General features: G+C 47.1%; 1 protein-coding gene across 2 annotated transcripts in view; it reads right to left on the bottom strand.

The window, feature by feature from the left end:
* PRR5 (proline rich 5) overlaps positions 1-18,044 on the bottom strand; it is a 93,448-nt gene extending 75,404 nt beyond the window's left edge. Inside the window, exons 1-5 of one of the 2 annotated variants that reach the window (XM_074872143.1) lie at positions 17,670-18,044; positions 17,127-17,209; positions 16,208-16,288; positions 15,053-15,302; positions 14,676-14,750 (exon numbers count right to left, since the gene is read on the bottom strand). The gene's annotated coding sequence lies outside the window, so the exon portion shown is untranslated. The remainder of the gene's footprint in view (positions 1-14,675; positions 14,751-15,052; positions 15,303-16,207; positions 16,289-17,126; positions 17,210-17,669) is intronic. The other variant, XM_074872144.1, reaches the window with a different exon arrangement.
* Positions 18,045-19,232: the final 1,188 nt, after the last annotated feature.

A 19,232-nucleotide genomic window follows, 5' to 3' on the forward strand; every position in this document is an offset into this window, starting at 1 on the left:
AACCAGCTCAGGGAAACATATCTCAGCCTTCTCAGCCGACCCTTCGCTCCCTGGCACGGCCAGCGAGAAGCAAGCTTTGAAAGAAGCAACAGGAGAGGGGGAGAGAGGCACCGGACAGCAAAGCAGAGCCAGAAGCGACTTCCCATGCAGCGAGAATTTAAAGTCTGCATGGCAAAAAGAATGACAAGGTCACAGCCCACAAACACCCTTGGCAACTTTATCTGTCTCATTTCACAAATCTGTAGACTTTGCTGGACGTGCTGTAAGGGCCACCAACACCAACACGGACTTCTCCGCTCAAACCACCAAGCTCAGCACCTTTCAGGCACACACCAGAGCAAAAGCCACTCGCGCTTCTCTATTTTTAGAGCAAAGCTGGGGTTACTTATGGCCACAGTACGGATAACCAAGCCTAATGATGCCAGCATTGCCTCCAGATTAGAGACATATGCATGACCTGTAGCAGAGTGTTACAAGAGATGCTCACAAGTCCCTGGCTGCAAAAGAAAATTTTGGTTGGGTGGCATGGATTAGGAAAAAGGAATGTGAAACTCCATAATTCTCAGTTTCCAGGATCACATGACTGCTGAGGGGGGAAAAAAGAAACAACAAAACAAAACAACAACAACAGATAGTCTGATCCTTACACAGGTAGTTCTCTACAGTCATACACCCTGAAAGCAGAATTAATTGCCAGTTGCACTGAATAATGTGAAGGAAGAGAGGGAAAAAAAAAGAAAAACCAAAAGAACAATAAGTAGGCAGTTCATCCTAGGGTCACTACAGATGGTTTCCGAGATGGTGAAGAGAAATTTAAGAAACAACGACACTAGCACCCCTTCTGCCCCTTCCCCTGCTCTACCAAAGCAAAGCTGGCAGAGGGAGCGTGTTACACTCTGCTTTTGTGCAAAATCCAGTGGTGTCAGCTCCACTGCCAGGGAAGGTGAGGTGCCGGGGAAGCTGCCAGATGCAATACTGAGATAACTTTCTGCTCCACCAGCCCTGCAGATTTTGAAGAAAGGTAGCAAATAGCTGGAGGCAGCGACTTCTTATATTTCCTCTGACGTTTCTACTACACTCTCAGACTCAGCTTCTGACTATGCATGAGACAGCAGCTGCTTAGTCAAAAGCTTCCCAAGGAAACGCAGTAACACGAGAACACAGCTCCCCAGCCTGCATCTGCTGCCGTTCTCAAAGCGGGTACTGCTGCCTGAACCCCTGCAGAATAAAAGGGGGAAAGGATATGAAAGCAGTTTTGGGCTCCTCTCTAGTGAGGATGACGTGCCTGGACAGCAGAGGATAAACTACTGTTGGGAGAAGACAGCCCCAGTCTCTAATCTCTCCGTTGCCAGAGTTTGGGGGATGTGGATGTTGGGCTTGGACTTACCCAGAAGCTGGCAAGTTCATGTGGCTCCATCGATCCTCCACCACTGAACCAGCCCGAGGCGAGATAAACTGTGCAGCAGCGTCAGGAGTCGGTATGCCGGAGGCAGTGCATAGGGAAGGGTTTATGCAGGAAATAAACTGACTTCAAAAAAAAGGATGTGAATAGAAGCAGCAGCAATTACAGAACTATCACAAAAAGCACCTGGATTCAACTCAGCTGTGTTTCTGCCATCAATAAAGTCCTACAGTGCAAATACTGGGGATGTAAAAACTGTCGTCCCATCAGCAACTCTCTAAACAGTTGTGAGAGACACCCTGAGCCTCTAAACAACATTCAATTTCTCAGTGATGACTCGAGTGCAGAGCTATTCTTGGGGATTAACAACGGCCTGAATGGTCCTTCAGGCTCAGGAAGGGACACTTGTCAGTGACCAAGCTCTGGAAAATCTCTATGATCATTCGGAACACCAGGAGAGGAAAACAGAACACAGTGCTGCGCTCGGTTTTTTTATACTGGGTACACAAGATATTTTTCTATCGATGTCAACAGATACTGGATCAGGACCCAGGTGGTTGTGAGACCACCCTGAAGAGCCTGCAGCTCTTGGAGAGGAGAGGTGGGCTCCACACACCTTGCACGGGGGAACCCATTTTTTTTTTTTGCTTTTGAGTACTGAGATACCTTGAAGTCCACGTTTGCCTGTTTTCCATGTTTTCCACAGCAGTTGATGCAAAATATATATTCTTAATAAATAAAAGGAGGGCATCTTCCACATACCCCTGGAGCTGGGACTGCCACAAACCATGCAGCCCCAGGTAGCAGATGGAGGTCCTGAGCTAACGAAGCATTTAATCACATCCTTAACTAATTTTAAGCACAGAAGTAGTCCCGCTTTAGCTCTGACTGGCCATTCCCCTTTGCTTCTAGATAACTTTCTAATGTTCCAGACTGCTGCATTCAGAGGTACGGGATTTGATCCAGAAAAAGCACATGTACTGAAATTCTGTTTGGCTCCCAAATTCTGGGGAAATCTTTGGTGGAGAGAAGGGAGAAGTGAGAGAAGAAGGAAGAGGATATTGAATGTTTTTGAGCAGCTAGAGTCTCTGCCTCCGAGTACAGTTTATTCTGACCAGGCTATTTACTCCCAGATTAATCTTCAGTGGTTTGTGTTCATGGTGCAAGTCATTTGGCTGTCTGTGCTGGGTGGGGAGACAGCAACCTGTCAGTGGCGGAGCAGCTGCGTGCGTCCAGGCGGACAGATGGCGAGGATGCAGCTCAAGTCTCTCCTCCCTTTATTTCCCTCCTATAATTTTCCTTCCTTCCCCCCCCCCCCCCCAATTCTTTCGGTGAGGGGAGGGAGAGATTCTTGGACCTCAACATGCTTGAAGAGCAAATTAAATTCGCCTTCTAATTACTTCCTGAGCCTCTGTACCAGCAATCTGTCCTCACCCCAGACAGATGGCAACTGCTGCTGCACAGCTGGTCTGGCACCGGCAAAGTCGGCGGGTGAATGGCAGGCAGGTGTGATGCTGGTTTGTCTCACCAGCTGCAAGGAAATCAAGGAAGAAAACCCAGCCTATCGGCTGAAGAGAGCACAATTTGGAAGCTGTTCCTGCAGGACGCCTGGTGATTTAATCAGAGAAAAATCTAATATATATTTGTCCGTTGAGATCATTCCAGTTGACACTGGGCATTTAGCGGAGGACCGAAGGAGGCTGTAGCACTGCTGCTGGCTCTAGGTATCACAGAATCATCTGGGTTGGAAAAGCCCTTGAAGCTCCTCCAGTCCAACCATGAACCTCACACTGACCGTTCCCAACTCCACCAGATCCCTCAGCGCTGGCTCAACCCGACTCTTCAACCCCTCCAGGGATGGGGACTCCCCCCCTGCCCTGGGCAGCCCATTCCAACGCCCAACAACCCCTTCTGCAAAGAAATACTTCCTAAGAGCCAGTCTGGTATCTTCTCACTCCAAGGAGTTCCTACCAGACCTCTTATTTTTTACTAACTTAGAATATGTATATGTGTATATATATGTGTGTGTGTGTATATACACATTTTAAGTGTCTATTTCCATGTACTTACATAAAGTCGAATACAATGGTTCTGCTAATAAGTACAGTCATGATCAAGTAACACCTGCACCAGCAGCAATATGACTAAGAGCCTCCCTTTGGTTATTCTACAGCCAGAATACAACGTCACTTTATCAACCACCACGACACTGCTTTGTCCCAGGCTGCCACTGTTGTGAGCATACAGACATGAAAGCCTCAAGACCATCTTGAGGGCTAAACTGGTATCAGCTTAACCAAAAGGAAACATCCTGACTACAAAAAGAAGGAGGAAAAAAGGAACCCTGATTCATCAGTAAAAGAAAAACCTAAAACTTCTTCCCCATTCTCCTCCACTTGGTAAAAGCAACAAGTTATCCTGGACCACCCAACTAGTTCGCAACTTGGCTAAAGTTCTACACAACTTTAAACTTTTTAAAATAAGACCCTTTTCAGTCTGGGTGGTGGTCTCTTTTTCTTTCCCATTTTAATTTGCCACGTTGTCCTGAGAGACTTGCACTGTCATGTCTTCACTCCTACCAAAATTTCCATGGCTGTTGAGATTTTTGCTCATGAAGGGATGGATGGGTTTGTTTCCAAAGGAAGAGTTACCACCTGCTGAGAGACCACGGGCAGCCTGCTGCCTGCACAGCACCCTGTGAGCTCTGGGAGTGTGTTCCCTGACACGTGGACAAAAAACCCACGAAAGCCCCGAGTGTTCGCCTCTCCCCAGGCAGAGGAGAGGAAAAGAGTTGCTGGAAAAACAATACCAGGCAATGTAAAGGTGAACATTTTGCAAACTAACACGTTGTCCAGGCTCACGGAAACTCTAGTTCTGCCAAAACATGACTGCTGCCCTAGTGTTAAATGGATTTATTTAAACCAGTCTAAGCTTCTGCTTAGATGCTGTCACACTGTGCAAACAGATCCCTTTGCAGACGCAAGCGGGAGGATTAAAGCAGTCATGGATCCAGGGATCCCTCCTGCCTGGGACAGATGAGGAGCAGCCACACCAGCACTAAGAGAAGCCATTCTATTTTGAAGTTAAGCCTGAGCTTTCTGATGTTGCCTGAAGTGGGTTAGGGAGGTCTCACGCAGTCTAAGCAGACACATGCAAGACTTAACTGCTGGCAAAGGGGCAGAATGAAAGAGCTGGGGCAAAGGATGCCTCTCCATGTTCTAACCAGCAGCAGCAGCTTGTAGAGCGGGTGGCAGCACAGCATCTTTGCTGCGCTTTATCTGAGTCATTCAGCAAAAGCCTCAACGTAATTTTCTGGTGGTGCAAGGAAAACACAAACCTACGAACTTTTTTAACACTATTTCTGCAACCCTTTTGTAAGTGGGTAACAACCCTACGCAAGTAGGAGGCATTTAAAACCTGAACAAAATTGCTTCTTCAACAAAAGATGATAGGGTCGGAGAATTTCCAAGCTTCCATGAAAACAAATGCAACACTGGAGTATCACAAGTAGTTGAAGGGCAACACGATTTAGATTTCAGATCGCAACCCAACCAGATCTTGCTACATGTGAAACCAAATTTGGGGAAATCTTATGAAAACTCTGCATTACAACAGCAAAATTTAAGTGATAACCAAAGAGAAGGAAGAATGTGGATATTAAGGCACATTGTAGAGTTTATCAAAACCATGCTGGCGGGCACTAGTGGCTGTTAAGTGCTTTGAGGATGAAGTTACCTGCAGTCTTGTTTGTCACTGTTCTGCATTATACAGAGACACAATCATCTGTGTAGGGTTTATAATGAAGGGAGAGACAGAGCCTTTTGCCAGGGCCATAGTATTTACACTGGAGCATCAATTATTCCACTCACGCAACAAAAAAAACCAAAAAAAAAATTGCAAAAAAAATGTGAATCAGAAGAATCCTGAAGAGCAATGGCCAGCTTTGGTAGCGCTTCCCTTCACTGAGTAAGAAAGAGGCACATAAAATGGGGAAGAACCACAAGCTGAGGTGTGTGGGCAGGCGGGGGACTCTGAACCTATCCTGAGCCAGTGCCTCTAACCCTTCCCAGAAGTTATCGCTCAATCTCTGCTGGATTAGCGGCGAGAGCACCGCTCCTCCACGCCAGGTTGGAGAACAATGCTGGAAAGCTGCCAAGGGTTCAGACGCAAAGAGAACGAAGAGGGGGAAACCCCAAAGAACACAAACCCCAAATCTGAAAGCTGCTCGAGAGACTGCACGAGCCTGAGCACAGTTTCTCAGAGTTTTTACTTGGGGAAAGCGCTCTCTGAGCTTAAATGGCAACGGCACCTCAATAAAAATTAACTACAAGTTGGACAATTTTTCCTCCCAAGTTTTATCAAGCAGGCTCCCAAGCACCCACAAAACAGCGTAAAAGTAGTTGTATTTAAAGATTTTGAACTATTATTTGCTGGGGTTTTTTGCATTATTCTCAAACTATGGCGCCTCGGTCATAGACTCACAGACCAATATCTGACTGAGGTAGGTGCTGTGGGAAGGCAGCACAAAAAAAGGTAATTAAGCATAAGCAAAACCAGAAGCGTATGTTCTCTCAGGATATGTTCTAGGCACAATCATTCATGGGTAACTAAAGAGTAGCGAAAGCGTTTCAACATAATCTCATAGCAGCAAACCAGACGACTCAAAAAATTTCTCCCTATTTCCCTTCATTTTCAAACAACGAGGGAGAAAAAGGCTTTTACAAGACGCCACAAAAGGCTGGCAGACTCCATTTGTTTCACACAGAGTTGGTATCCGACTCTGAATACTGAAGACCTCACCAACACAGCTACAATGCAGCGGTCCCCAAGGAAAGATGGTCTGAGTCGTTGCTGCTCCGTTCCCCACACAGAGTTAAGGCAGCTTTTTGTATTCCTTAGCGCTCTATTTAAAGGTAATTAAAAAATTACTTCCCTGCATCGAAATTAATTCTGAAGCCTCAGAAGAAGTTGAAAGCCTACTATTAATATTATATGACTGCTATAAAAAACTCCTGTTTTTTTCCTTCTGTTTGTTTACCTTATATATACACCAGGAACGTCCCGGGTTTGCTGAAATGTTCATGGGATGATGTTTGGTAGCTCTCATCTGCTAATTAAAGGGCAGGAGAAGAAAGATACTCTAAAAAGTTAGTTTCTGAGATGATAGCGATGCTCAAGGAAGTGAAAAAAAACACACGAACAAAAATAGCCCTCAAAAGTGAAAAACAAAATCAAAGACAAGGGGAACACTCCCTTCCCCACAGCCCCCCAAGTGCATCTTCCTCAGTGATGGAGCAGCCTGCAGGCAGGTCCTTCAAGAGCTGAAATAATCTGCTGCCTTTCTAAGGTTGGTGGGATTTGACCAGAAGGCTACAGGTTTTGCTGAAGAAAGAAATGCAAGAGCCTGTCTTGCTGTGATCACAGAGACTCACAGCCTGGGCTGGATCTGACTTCCTATAAAGAAATCAAACAGAAGTAAAGAAGGGCATAACCCCGCTTGGTTTCCTTTCACAGTAATTCTCAAGTCTTGAAAACTTGGGGTAATCCCCCTTACACATATTTGTTCCTCGTTTTTACCAAATTTGACTTCCACCTTGGAAAAAAGCTGAGAAAAAGGAGGCGGCCAGAGACTGGAAGAGAACACTGACCCGCCCGGAAAATGAAAGATTAACACAGATGCCTTTGTGTTCACAGAAAACATGCAAACCAGGCGCTGCCAGGGAGCCACGAGAGCACAGCAACTGAGATGCTGCAGCAGTCACCCAGCGAACACACCGGAGACGGGGATTTTCGATTCAGTAAAAAGCTCTGCTTCTTTCTATTTCAATATGAATGTCCTCTGTGGACTCAAGGGACTCTCCAGGCTTGGTATCCCTCGTCAGAGGAAAGCTCTTCCCCCAAGAAGGCGTTAGCCAGACTGGCTCTTTAAAATAAACAGCTGGAATATCACCCTAAGGGCCAAATACAAAGGGCGTTTGGTGGCTGAAGCAGAATTAATGGAAACGAAGACCAGATTTCTGCTCTCTGGCAAGGGTGATGGGTTGACTTGGTGAGTTTTTAAACTGCTTTAGCTTAAGGGTGACGTCACGAGGCACAGGTTTTCCTGGGAGGGAGGAAAGAAAACTGGAAGGTCGTTTCCCTGCTGCCACTGTCCCTTGCTGGGACAAGGCAGGAGGTCACAGCCACATCAAGCTGTGCTGTGCCAAACGCCCACCTTCCGCTTCGGTACCAGGGAGCTGCACTGAGGTACAGCAGGGCTGGCGAACTGCATCCCCTCCTCAAGACCAGATTCATCCCCAAAAACTCAATGCAAAAGTCTAAACGCGTGAGCGTTACTCGACTTCTCCACGCTTGTTCACATAAACCCTGCACTTACATTTCTTACTCAAGCGCTCTCCCAGAATTTACTCAAGTCTGTAAGATGACAGGGTAAGCCCCAGCCCATCACACCACGCTCAGCAGCTACAAAGCCATGAGCACCGAGGGTTGTTTGTGACAGCGCCGGACTCACCATTCCCAGGCACCCCCTGCTATCACCCAAAGCACCACAATCCATTTGACTTCCTCTCAGGAAGCAAAAAACTTAATAAATTAAGAACCAAGTGTTGGTCTGAGAGGGAACTGCATCACTAGCATACTAAAGGTTTTGTACTTTGTTTCTGAGGTAGGAAGATAAGGGCTTTGCTGTAGAGTCAGCAAAACAACAAGGTGTTTTTAAAACATAAGCAAAGTGAGTCTCTCTTAAATTACTTCAAACATCCCCCGTGACTTTGGACACCATGACCAAGGGCACCATCTTTCAGCTTTATTCCAGCACACCATGCTGTGCTCCTCAGAGGTCAGAACTGTCTTCAAATTCCACTAAATCCACTGTTATTTCCTGTTCTTTAATCTATCAGCTTAATAAATCTGCTCCGTTACTTTCTCATTTGTAGAGGCAGGCAGGAGACTGCCCGACACAGCAGATGCAGGAGTTTAAAAAAAAAAAAAGGCGAGGGGGTGGGGAACCTAAGCAAAAGGCTTTTATGTGCTTGTATCTGGGATCTCTGAACGCGTGCTCGGAGCTGTGGGGGCCAGCCAAAGCCTAAACTCCCTGTGCCCCTCCAGGAGGAGTCCTCCTCATCACTGCGGCCATCCCAAACCATGACATGATGCCTCTAGACTTTACATGGGATCATACAGCGGCAGAGAGTTGGGTCATACCCAAAGCTCAAACCACCGGGGCCCCTGCCCCGAGTTATGCAAACATTGCTCAGCAGGACTCGTGGATAAATAGCCATTCCGAGCTCTTCAGGGCTCTAGCAGATATATCTCACCAGGCTTTGGAAAGCTCAGGCTGAAAGAGCAGGAATTCCAGCAGATGCGTCAGCTGCTCCATTGGTCTTCACGACTACGTAGCATTCCCCACGTTCCCTGTAAGAGCATGAAGCAAGAGGCATTCGGGGGTACGTCCTAGCAGCACAAACCACATCCACCCTTCCCAGAACCTGCTGGCGACAGGATCACCACACGGCAGCTGTCCAGGGTCTGTCTGCACCAAAAGAATGTCCTGGATCAAAAGAATGGCAAGCCCCATACCTTCTGGCCACCAGCTGTGTCTGTATGAGAAAGGCATCATCTAGATCCCTGATGTATCCTTCCGGAAGTCACACAGAATCATCTGGGTTGGAAAAGCCCTTGAAGATCCCCCAGTCCAACCATGAACCTCACACTGACCGTTCCCAACTCCACCAGATCCCTCAGCGCTGGCTCAATCCAACTCTTCAGCCGACTCCCCCCCTGCCCTGGGCAGCCCATTCCAACGCCCAACAACCCCTTCTGCAAAGAAATCCTTCCTAAGAGCCAGTCTGACCCTGCCCTGGTGCAGCTTGAGGCCATTCCCTCTTGTCCTGGCGCTGGTTCCTTGGTCATGTTCCATTTAATCCCCTGAACAAGGCACTCACTAGGGAGGACATGGGGCAGAACCTGCAGAGGGGTGGCCGCTGTTTTAAGAGCAGCGGGTCAGCCTTCACGCTCGGTCTGTTAAACATCGTGGGCTGCCTGGGTATCTATGTCTGCATATGTCTAAGCACCGGTACAGAAGACAAAAGGAAAACCAAGGAATGCTTAGAAAAGAGCCTAGTTCAGTTAATGGCCCTCTGACATCCCCAAGCCCTGCCTCCAAACCTCTGCTGCTGACAGAAATCCCACTCCAGGCTGTAGCCTCCAAAGGGCACGGAGTGCTCCACATAGAGCAGCTCGTGCTCAGCCATGCAATGATGTGTAATTTCAATGTGCTTTCACCATTCTTGTTGCCATCACAGGTTTTAAGGCCAGCAAGGAACCGTTCTACTTTGACCATTTATGGGGGAAGAAGAACATCCTAATATCATGCAATCCTGTGAAGAAGAGTATCTTCATTTGCAGTGGTGGTTTTCTTCTCCTGTTGTTTAACACTGAATAAAGAAGCTGTTCAAAGAAGGCAAGCAAAGAAGACAGACAATAGGAGGGGCACATTTTGCCTGAGCATTCATCAGCCCATTTCCTTCAGTGAGAGGAAAAGCAAGGCAAAGAAGAAGAAACAGCATCCCATTTTTGCCTAAGCACACAGATGATAGGTAGGCTTTAGAAACTTAAAATTTTTACAGCTTCCAACAAGAACAAGGCTTGTTTTTGCAACAGTGATGCTGGGTTTTAGATTGCTTTCCCTAAACTGGAGATTTACTCTCTAGGATACCTAAATGCTGCTAAAGTGGCAACTGAGAGCCTGGAGAGGGCTGAGTACAGATCAGTTAAGAGGAATCTCCCGCCTTTAGTCATAAAAAGAAAGTGTTAATGTGCAGGGCAGGGACTGTCCTTTGTTTTGTGCTTGTACTCTGCCTAGCACAGGGTGGTCTTAGCTCCTCAACTTAAAGGTTTAAAGGCAGAAAAAAATTCCAGTCATCAATAAACAAGAGATACCGAGGCAGATAAATAAGGGACTGGAACTATTTGTTAAATAAGCACGACAAAGGCTACCAAAGGCTACCAGACTTAGCAGCTACGGGACTTTCCATATGCTACAAAATAATTATGAGGGGCCAGGATTAAAATGTGAACAATTGGGAAACCTTCATGGGAATTCAAGAAAGACCTCGATGTATCCTGGGGGAGAGAATGGCTCTGCAGTTCAGTTGCATCTCTCATTGAACGCTGTTAAAACTCCATGAAAGGGAAATCAAGCTAATCAAATTTAAACCAGCTAATAAATATTCTTTTGGCTACTCTTTTCCCAGCAAAAGAGTGAAAAGGGATGATGCCAGTAGCCTATTATCAATGTTAAAAACTTGAGCCTAAAAAGAGCAAAAGGAATTTACTATACCCAAATAAGCTAAGCATAAACCTTGCATCTTGTTCCTGGCTGGGACCATTTTTCAAATTAAACCTTCTGGTAAACTTTGAGAAATCCTCGATGTCTGTAACAAGGTATTCACAGTGCTGTAGATGGGAAAAAAATTATCTTCTAACCTGCATTAATATTTTCTCTCCTGTCTGTATAACCACAGACAACTCTGGTAGTCATGCAAACACATACTTCAGCCTGAGTATCTCCAGGAAATTGTTTCATAATGATGAATGAACAAAAGTCATGCAGAATAAAATGGAAAATCAACTCATGCTGGAATTACACACTACAGAATTAATTGGGAAGCATGCTGTAATGCCAAATTTGATCCGTGCAAGCAAATATCACAAGTTTGGGCCAACATCTGGCTTCTTATCTGAACTTTCCAAGCTGCTTCTCAGTTATACAAAACTGGCTTGGATATTTTATGAGAACAAGCGCTCTCAAGTTTTCCAATACTTTCTATCTTCAGGGATGCCAGAATTACCACAAGAATGCCTTTTTCCTGGCACTCTGAATTCAACTGATTCAGACCTCACTGATACGATACACTACAGGATTATTTATACCGGGAACGATGCTTTATTTAAGAGTAGAGGTTTTGCTATGCCAAACCAACCCAGTTATTTGTTAAGTCCGATAACCTGCCAACAGCAGCCTTTGCCTAGTCCTCCAGAGCAAAAATTAAAATAAATTAAAAAACCCCAACAAATCAACAAAAAAGAAAAACCACACCACAAAACACAGCAAAACAAACAAGCAAAACCATGACCACAGAGTCATGGTAACCACCAGTGGAGCAGTCAGGAGGGAATCAAGACTCTCTGTATGTACTTTGAAGAGTAACTGATACTATAAACCCAAGTGATCCGTATGAACTAACGCACACAACAGTGGGTATTCCTCCTACAGCGACAACTGGATGGGAAGTTAATTTACTTGTTGGAATCAGTGAAAACTGCCAAATTCAACCAGTTCGCTGGTATTTCTCTAGATCAGGATATGAGTAGTTAATCAAAGGAAAAAAGAAGTGGCCCTCCATTCGTCCTGGAGAGAACCATAACAGAATATTTTACAGAAAGAAAAATTAATATAGCGGTGAAAGGAAAACCAGCAGTACTGGCTGACGGAGGGGCTGGATGAGCACATCCAAGTTGGGTTAATGCACCTTCTGGAAGAACGCTTAACTTCCCTCATCTTTCTGATTTCCTCTGCAATCAAGACAACACAATTTCATAGTTTATTTTCTTCTGACTTTCCACTTCAAATGGACAACACAGGAAGCAAAAACCTGGTACCAAGTCAGCAGATGAGGAGATTTTACGACTCAAGTTACACTTAATTAAAGGAGAGTCATCCCTAAGCCAGCACTGTAACTGTTTGTCAGTGTTTTCCCTGCCTGACCTCCAATAAACCATTCACACTGAAGACAAACTGTCTCAAATCTTTAATGCAGCCACTATGAATCAGGATAAAAATATCCCTCCCTATCTAGCAACAACATACCATCTTCAAGCACTTCTAACTCCACCTGTTCTGCAGTAGGAACATGTCTAATTTATACAAACTCTGGTTTATTCTGGGATACAACAAGAAATCCGGTGGAGGGAAGACTGTATGTTAAGACACCAAACCACACGGGAGAGGTACGTTATCATACATCACAGTATTGAGTGAATAATCAGAGTTTTCATGAACTGACCCACCTCGTATCTGAAGACAGACCTGGAACACTATCACTAGTACACAGTAACACCACAAAACTAATTAAGTTCAAAATTGCAACCTCTTTATATTCTTGGAACCACATTCTAAAAAATACCTTAATCCTGAAGAAACTGATTAAATCCAAGCAAACATAAGAACTTGGACTGAAGAACTGCTGGAGCTGATCCAAAGCAGCAGCCTCTCCCCCGACTGCGGCGCATTTTGGATCAGGGCCCTCAGCCCTTCGAAGCCGTTTGTGCATCACCTACAACTCCAGCAGAGCTACGCAGCCCTCGGAAGCTGCTCTTGGCATTTCAGCAAGTACACCAGGTTGCGTCTACCGCAGGACTCAGCAAGGGAAGAGGTAACTGCTGTCCAAGAATATCTTTTTTTTTCCCCCCCCTGATAACAGCTTAAAAGCAGGAAAACACCCTGAGCCTGTTGCTTTCTAGCTTTTCTTCAAGAGGAGGATTCAACGTGGGTCCAAGGACACAGATTAACAGTCAGTGTAGACCAAGCAATGTTTCTAGCCCGGCCTGCTGTGCTCACCACAGGAAAGTGTCTTCCATCACCTCCCTCCTCCCATCCTTCCTCACTGCCTGGTCAGAAAGGCACACGAGATGCTGTAGCATTTGTTTTACAGAATAACAGCATGCGTGTCAGCTGCCAGCAAGGTAAGTGTTCATGTATTTCCTGGAACACAGGCTAAAAAGATAGAATAAGACCTACTAATTCACGCAGTCCATCTCCCTCCCCACAGGCATCTAATCCAAGCTCCAGAGAACGCCGCCGTCCCCTCCTGCAGACCACAGAGGGGAGCTGAGAAGCTGACTCTGACTGAGTTGTCCTGCTTAACTACAGAGCCTTGCTCCTAAAACCTCCACCCTAATCCCCAGGCACAGTTCAGCCAGGGGAGATGCGACCCTGAGCTGCCAGCCCTGCAGAACACTTTCCAGGGCTCTCTGGGAGCTTTACAAAACCCCAACCAACAAGGCTACTAGCGTTTTTCATGGAAGATTATTTAGCTTCATTCCATCAAGAAGCTTTTCTTGATGTTCAAGCTACCTTCTCTTTTGCAGCCCGTTAAGTCTAGTTGCACCCTCTTGCAAAGGCTGAGTGATTATCTCTTGAGTACCCACACCTGAAATTGTTGGTATCTTTGCTTCTTAACCTATCTCTACTAAGTGTTTTTACTCATTCCTCAGAAATCAGTCCCCTCACTCTCCTGATCAGCTCTTTCCCTTCCCTCTCAAGCTTTCCAAGGGCAGGTGTCCTGTATTTAAGCCAGGGAGCCAGACGCATCCCCGTTACTCCTCTGTTCATCACCGGGGTATTGGGGACAGCTGAGCTGCCTTGTGTTACTGCCTCACTGCAGCAGCCGTGGCCCTTGATTTGTTTCAGCCCGTGACTTTGCGGGTGCTCTTTCACACACATTAACCTACCGTCCATTTTATTTTCCTGTTTCCACCCCTCAGCCTCCTCGGATTGTTCTGCACCCTCGGGCTGTCTGCAGAGGGACACTTCATTGCCAATAACTGCAGACACCCAAGAGGGAAAAACCCACCCAGCTCTTCTGATGCCTTTCACGTTCCTTCCTCGGTTGTCATCATCCTGGCTTCTACATCACGCCACCATGGAGCATAAATAAATTTAATTCTTGTACAGGAGATGCATCACCAAGTTCCCCAGAAGAGCAGCTGCTTCGCCTGCTCGCACGCGCAGCATGGAGGGTACCTCCCTGGTGACACCCAATATCTTTCAGATCAAAACTGTGCCCCGAACCACTCGTCAGTCCCCCCCAGCAGATTGAATTTCAGCCTGAGCGACACAAAGGAGTATATTGTGGCTAGTTGATGGGCAGGAAGGGACTTGGGGTTTACAGTTCCTGTGAGTCTTCCAGCAGTCACAGCATAATGTGACAGAAAGTAAACATCTTTCAAGAGAAAATAGCTCAGAATACAATCAATGCCCCATTTTTTTCCTGCGCCTGTCTTTGTTTCAGAGCCACAATCTTTACAAGAAACAATCTCCAACTCGATTGTCCGAGCAAGGGAATGCCCGGCACCGTTCCGTAGCGTTTTCCCAGTTAGCTGTCAGGTTTCATTTAGCATTCTGCACCGGCCCTACGGTTTGGCTCACCCGGAAATTTTAAATGCAAATGTATTTGCGGGGTGGCATGAGAGAACAATATCAGAATTTTACCTCACACCACAGCTCCTCGCTCGGCTTCGTTCAACTCCCTTTTCCTCCCTCCCATATACACAGATTTTGCAGCTACTAAAAAAAAAAAAAAAAAAAAAGGCTTAAACAAGAAAATTTTTACCTATTATGTTTTCCTACTGAAAGACTTTCCCTGGCCCTTCTGCTTAAACAGACCTAAACCAGAGTTGAAATAATGCTTTAAAATCGCCTACGACTCCACTCGAGACGCAGAGCAGGCAAGCAATTTCTTTAATAGCAGGGAATAACAGCACTTAATTCAAATCATCCCCACACCATATTTTCCATCTTTCAAGGGCTAGATATGCACTAGCTAATTAGTCACTGTTTTCTCCACACCCCAAACTCGCCAGTCTTACCCTAAGAAACAGAGGAGAAAGCAAACATCTCCAAGAGGACGTGCTTCTGGATGAGTATTTGTCATTTTCTTCTCTTCTTTGTGCTCAGTGTCAACGAGTCCCAGGCCACAGATGTAGGCAGATAATTACCAGCTCTCATAATTCAACAGCTCCTTGAGAGGCTGTGGCCAGGGCTATCGGAGAGGCAAATTCTTCACTGACCTTAATATGAAGGCATTTATCTAGCAGTGATGCTGAAACACTTCAAACACTGTTAAATAATCAGAAACAGACCTGATCATTTTCTTTCTGGTGCAAGGATGCTCTTGCCCACGCGTGGGACCAACCACTCGTGCAGATCGAGGCACGACCTGAATACAGCTCAGCAGTCTGTGCTGAGCTACACGAGACCAGGATAAGTTCTAGAAATCACCGTGAGATTATTATGCAGTAAAAAAGCTCCGATTTTCCCTTTAAAGAACAGCTTTTTGGTTTGCATTAGTGGTTTATTAGCAAACACACATGCAAGAGTGGTACTTTAAAGGAAAACAAAGAAGTAGGCCAGGAGGTCAGTGGATACGAATGGTCAGAGCCTCCAGCTCTGGACCAGTCTACCTTGTTGCAGTTAATATCCATCACAATATTTAACTCTATTGTTGAAACAGGAAATACTATTTTTAGCCATTACCTATTATTTTTGTTCAAAGATTAAGTGCCACTTCCAGTTCTATTACCCATTTTGCATTTTATCTCGTGTATTTATGGAGCTGTTCATTAATCCCGCTGGCTTTTACATTAAAAAAAAAAAAAATTAAAGTCATTTTACTGGCTTGCTTTATTGTGGCTACATTTTACAACTATAATTCTATCTGTCATAAAAATTAAAAGGAAATGCCTCTAGAATGGAAATAGGGGGAGGTACGACTGTAACCCAAGGCTCAGACTTTCTGCAGTGCTCAGGGCTTCATTTTCTTAAGTGCTAAAGACTCAGAATTTGGTTTATACAGATACATTTCCCTCAAGGTCCCCCAAAGAGCTATGGATACAAAAGTTTGTGAACTGAAAAGAAAGACACTAAAATCTAGGCATTTACTCTAGAGTCTAAGCACAAGCCTAAAGAGCGTTCAAAATCTGGCTCTGTCTTGGGTGAGGAGTACGTCTGGAAATTCCTCTTACACTGTCTGCTTTGCAGTGCCTTTCTTACTGCGTATCCACTGGGAACGTGTCTTAATTCCATATTCCTTCCAGAGTCTTCCCCTAATTAGGTTATTAACGAGAAAAAGAAAGATGGAGCATTAAGTCATGCGATCAACAGTGTATCCCTGTCAATACATGCTTCGTAGTAAGTCACATATTAACAGTCCACCACAGAGAAACTAGAGTTATATTCAGGATTCACCTGACTCCCAGAACTAAGTTTTAGATGCACTGTGCTTTGGTTCTGGGAGAAGTTAGGAACAAAGAGCAGTTCTGGGAGGCAGCACCACAGCTCTACATCCAACCACGCACTAGATGCCAAGCATGTCCATGATCCTATAGCTGGCCTATACTGAACTACTTCTTTTATTCAAATTGTAAGAAAGCTGCCTAACTATCGCCTCACAGTCTTTGTTTTCCTCAAAGCTAATAGGCATGTCAGACAGAAGAAAAGCACTTCTTTTAAATGAAGCATCAAAATTTAGCTTTAGACCTATGTTTCCATTATTAATCAACATGCTGGTAAACACAAAAGCTGATTGTTTCCTCTAATTTAAAACGAAATGCTTAAAAGTACGCTGGCTGGAAACGATGAACACCAGAAAAGCTAAATCATTTCCTCGATCCTTTTTCTAAGGCTGTCTCTCGTGTTGCTTCTACAATATTAAAACGCTGGCGCACAGCCAACTTAATGTATTCTTGAAGAAAACGAAGACACCGGACCTTCACCAACGATCCCTTACGAGCTGCCAAAATTAACAGCGACTGCACACACGCACACAAATTAAAACGGACAAGCCCACCTTCTGCAAAAGCCATCAGAGATTGTACACTTCAGGGTGAAAACGTGCAAAATCATTCTGCAAAAAAATATCTTACTCATGCACACAGATCTTACTTGCGTGAATAAGGCTCAGAGCAGTCAACCCCCAGGAATCCCGTTTGGAGTCAACTCCAGTTACCTGGCAGAGCTATTTCAGACTGTAAAAAAAAAAAAAAAAAAAAAAGGGGGGGGGGGGGGGGGGATGAGCGTCCGCACCAACACTGATTTAATATTCACGTAATGTGCAAAACCTGTGAGCCCGAGGTCTGCAATGAACCGAAATCGGCTAAACGGCCCCGGGGCCGCCTTCGCCCGCACTTCCCAGCGATGAACAAAGCCGGGAGCCCCCCCTCAGACCCCGGGGCCGCCCCCCCCGCAGCCTCCCCCTCCCCACGGGAGACCCCAGCCCTGCCACGGCCCCCCGGCGGCAGGAGGGTCCCGGAGCCACCCCCCCAGCAGAACCCCGTGTCCGCTGGGGGTGGGACGACAACCCAGGGACAGACCCGCTTTGCCACCCCAGCCCCCCAAATCCTCCGGGGCGAACCCCCGGGCTGGGCACAGCCCCGGCGGCGGCCGGTTCCCCCAGACCCCGACCGCCCCCCCCGCCCCCCAACTCACCGTGCGCGGCGGGAAGGAGCCGCAGGCCCAGCCCGGAGGGTGGGGATGGGGATGAAGAGGAGGAGGAGGACGATGGGGATGGGGTGGGGTGTCCGGCGGCCCCGCAGCGGGGAGGGAGCGGGGCCGGTGCTGCCGCCCGGGGCAGCGTCGCGGTGCACAATGCGCGGCCGCGGGAGCCGCGCCGGCGGGGCGGGGCGGGGCGGGGCCAAGGAGGAAAACGAGACCTCAAAACCCCCAAATCCCCCCAAATCCGCCAGAGCAGCCCTCGGCACCCCCTTCCCTCTGCGGTGGGCGGGCAGGGTCTGTGTCCGTGGCCGCCTGGCAGGGGAGCGCAGCGCGGAGCCGCTTCGCGCAGCCCCGCGTTGTTGCGCGGAAAAAGCGCGGAGCCGAAGCCCGGCCGATGGGCCCCTCTCTGCCCCAGCGAGCTGCGGGCGGGGAGGAGAGGGGAGGAACAGCCCGCAGGAGGCAAATCCAACCTCTCATCCCTGCGAGGAAGGGGCAGGAGCACAAAGGAGCCCTCCGCAGGTTCCCAGCCAAGTGGCGTTTCTCACCGATGCTCGGGGACCGGCAACCGTCCCACCGGGGGCCCCCGGCACAAGGACCCGCGGGCCCGGGCCAGGGTTTTACTGAAATCCCACGCGGGGCCGGCTGGAGTCTGCTCTGCGGCCGGGGGTCTGTCAGAACTTGTGGTTTCGCCCGGTCCGGAGTTGGTAGTTTTGATCTGAGCGATGGGATTCAAAGCGCGTCCTGTGGGGATTCAAAGCAAAGGAAGTTTTACACAAACCGATGCCACCACCAGTTTCAGCCACATCCCATCGTAGCTCGTTGCGGGTAGCGGGCAGGCACCAGCTTTGGGTTCTGAGCCGCCCCAGGGAACGGCAGTGCCGAGGGACGGACTCCAACGATGGCTGTGTTGGGGTGTCAGGGCCACAAGAGCAGGTCACAGCACTGTCAGCTTCAAAATACGGGGCCTGATCTCAGCAGGGGCTGCTCGTGCTTCGCTTTCTTCCCATCTCAGTGGAAGTTGGACACCAGAGACTTGCTATATTGATTTAGTCCAGTTTGTGTTCAGACTAATGAATGGCCTAATGGTAACGCTGGGTGAAGGAATCGAATAGAGGAGAAGTCAGGACCCCACAAAGGAGTCCTCCCTCACCACGTCCAGGGCACACTGTTACACTTTAAAAGCAATTAATAAACTATGTGCCTATTTCCTGACTGCAAAGACAACAACAGCAGTGCACAAGTTGTAACTGGGTATTTATACCTGCAGAATTCATTGTGTCTTTTGCAATTAAACTGTGAAACAATCAAGTTTGTGACTAGTCTGAGGGTCGTGTAACCTATCAAACTCTACTGCACGGAAGAAAGCCATGATTTCTCACAGCTGAACTGACCCAGAAATCTGGGGAAGACAACTTTGCCCTCCTAAACTTTTGGTGGAGGAATGAACGGAATGTCCCTGATCGCCCTTGTCCCTGCATGCAAAGAAGAGTTAATCTGAGGATCAGGGAGCAGTTTCTTCCCCAGATCTGGCATTTTTTCAAACAGTAGGTCCCTAGG

The sequence above is a fragment of the Strix uralensis genome, chromosome 5 (assembly GCF_047716275.1).
Source record: "Strix uralensis isolate ZFMK-TIS-50842 chromosome 5, bStrUra1, whole genome shotgun sequence".
Classification (NCBI taxonomy): Eukaryota; Metazoa; Chordata; class Aves; order Strigiformes; family Strigidae; genus Strix; species Strix uralensis.